Source organism: Myotis brandtii, unplaced genomic scaffold (genome assembly GCF_000412655.1).
Source record: "Myotis brandtii unplaced genomic scaffold, ASM41265v1 scaffold1032, whole genome shotgun sequence".
NCBI classification, from domain to species: Eukaryota; Metazoa; Chordata; class Mammalia; order Chiroptera; family Vespertilionidae; genus Myotis; species Myotis brandtii.
This window is the reverse complement of record NW_005353467.1, coordinates 393,416-396,632: the sequence shown is the minus strand read 5'-3', so window position 1 is coordinate 396,632 and position 3,217 is coordinate 393,416.

The window sequence follows — 3,217 nt, the reverse complement described above, 5'->3', positions numbered from 1 at the left end:
TCAGTAAGACAATGAGAGGATGCCATCTATGTCACAGTTTTGTTTTTCACTTGAGCCCAGTTAGCCACCAGGAGTCCTTCTTGGTAGGTATCTTTGTTTTCTTTATTTTAACACTTTTACAACTTTATTGAGATGCCATACAATTCACTCATTTCATGTACAACTGAGTTTGGCTAGAGAACTCGAGGAGGAGGAGGCAGTTAGACTAGAGATAGAGGGATTGTTAGGTAGCAGCTGTTGTTACAATTCATACAGGAGATGCTGAAAGCCTGGACCAGGGCACGGACAGTGAGAAAAAGATAGACATATTTTGGAAACTATCCCATTATGGCAAAGTTTCTATGAAACAAACATTCCATGTTCTGCATGAGAGTAAACGGCATAAATGTCAATTACTACAGTCCTTGGGAAAGTAGATTAATATCATGTAACAAAGGTCTCAAAATGCTGTTACACTTTGAGTAGTTTCTAAATCCCTATCATAAAAAAAATATTTTAAGCACAAAATAGGTATCATCACATTATTTATGGGTGAAAGCAACCTAAATGTCCAATAATAGTGGATTAATTAAGGAAATGGTGGCATATAATTGAATATATACAGTCTTTAAAGTATTTAAAAAAGTAAAATCCCATAGGAAAATATGCTATAATATTAAGAAAAGTGGAAAATGATATGAAATTAAACATACAATGTGTTTTTAAATGCTTTAAAATGTGTAATGTAATTAATTTTTATAATTGCTTTTTCTGCATGTTGTTATGAATTTTGTTTCTGTATCAAACTTTTCTATATTTGTAATATTTTCTACAAGGGTAGTTCATTATGTTTGTCAAAAATATATATAGTATTTTCTTTTTAAAGAAAAAGAGCCATTTTGTTCTTATGTTTGAAGGCAATTCAGAGCCATTGTTTGTACCTCCTCTATGGTTTCCTGGAGTCCCACCTTTGTGCTATCTTCATCTGCCCCATAACAACTGTGCTCATAGCCTCTCTTGTCCTCTAATTGGGTTCCCAAAGAATCCCTTTGGATATTAAAAATAGTGGCAGACTAAGTGGATGTTGCATGGACACACTCCCAGTACCAAACTGGAATTACAACTAAAATACAGAAAAACTTCCTGAATAATCAACAGAAGACTCACTGGAGAGAAGCCTGAAAATAGAGACTGCATAGAGACTGGTAGGAGAGGTGGAGGCACAAAAGGGCTGGCTGGGCTCCCACAGACAGCAACTGAAGTTCCTAAGAGATATCTCAGCTGTGGGGGGTTGCCACTGAGAACTCTGGGGTCTAATTCTCAAGCTGGACCCCCCAGCAGAGAGCACCAGAACTGAGAAAGGTACCCATATAACATCTGGCTGTGAAAAGCAGCAGGGTTGCTGTCTGACAGGGAGAGATGGCTGGAAATTCAGGCACTGTGTTAAAGGGACAATGCTCAAAATTCCCCGTGGAACCATTCACCTTCTGCTCTGGCAGGGGGAGGGCACAGTGTACTGGAGCTGTGTGGGCAGAAGCCAAGATCAAGGGCTCTGGAATTAGAGTTCAAAAGGCAGACACCCCAGTTTTCTGTTCTGAGTCATTCCCTCATGCTGCAGAGGTCATCTTTCTCTTGTAGACATTTTCTATACAGGCAGCCTTGCCCGGGGGGAAGACAGTTGACCCACTCTATTGGAAACACTTGCCCTATGGTGAGGCCCATTAAGAGACTGAGAATAACAATTAGCCTCCAGTCAGAATAATTGCCCCACCCTATGGAGAAAAAGCTCTTGCCACACCTATGGACAATTGCCTGAGGGCAATTCAAGACAGAATCCTATCAGTCTGGAGACAGAGATGGTCTCTGGAGGCTTTGAGTCTTTGCCTGATCTAATTAGTCAGAAACAGTGTTTGACACTGTCCTGAACTAGAGATTGAGAGGTATAGCAGATCTACCTAAAATACATAGTCACAAACCCAAACAGGCAGCCAAAATGAGAAGACAAAGAAACAATCCCCAAATGAAAGAACAAGAGAATTCTCCAGAAGAAGAGCTAAATAAAAAGGAGATAAGCAATTTATCTGATATAGAGTTCAGAATAATGATGGTGAAGATGCTCAACAGCATGAGAAAAGATATAGTACCTATGAACACAGAAATAAAGAACGACATAGCACAAATAAAGAACACATTGGAAGGAATATAAGCAGATTAGGGGAAGCTGAGGATAGAATCAGTGAATTAGAAGACAGGGTTGAAAAAATCACTCAAACAGAGAACCAAAAAGAAAAAAAATAACAATTAAAAAAAATCAATGAAACCAAGAGCTGGTTCTTTGAAAAATAAACAAAATTGATAAACTGTTAGCCAGACTCATCAAGAAACAAAGAGAGAGAACCCAAATAAATAAAATCAGAAACGAAAATGGAGAAGTAAGTAACCACTGACACCACAGAAGTACAAAGGATTGTAAGAAAATACAGTGAACAACTACATGCCGACAGGCTGGACAATGTGGATTAAATGGACAAATTCCTAGAAAAATACAATCTCCCAAAACTGAATCAGGAAGAATCAGAAAACCTGAATAGACCAATAAAACAACTGATAACATGGAAGCAGCATTAAAAAAAAACAAAACTCCCAGCAAACAAAAGCCCAGGTCCGGAATGCTTCACAGGTGCAGCCTTTATGGAAAACAGTATGGAGTTTCCTCAAAAAATTAAATATGGAACTGCCATTTGACCCAGTGATCCCACTTCTAGGAAGATATCCTAAGAAACCTGAAATGCTAATCAGAAAGAATGTATGTACCTCAATGTTCATAGCAGTACAATTTACAATAGCTAAGATCTGGAAACAGCCCAAGTGCCCATCAGTAGATGAGTGGGTAAAAAAGCTGTGGTACATTTATACCATGGAATACTAGAGAGCAGTAAAAAAGAAGGATCTCTTACCCTTTGAGATAGCGTGGAGGGGTCTGGAGAGTATCATGCTAAGTGAAATAAGTCTAAGTCAGGCAGAGTATCACATGATCTCATGCATATGTGGCATCTAAATAACAAACTGAACTGATGAATGAAGTGGATCCAGAGACATGGAACAGAGTGCAGAATTTTAGAGGGAAGGTGGGGGAGGGTGGGCGGATGGGAAGCAATTTACCACAAACCTTGTATGCATAAATGCATGGCCCATGGACACAGAGGGCCTGGGGCGGAGGGCTAGAGTGGCTGGAGAG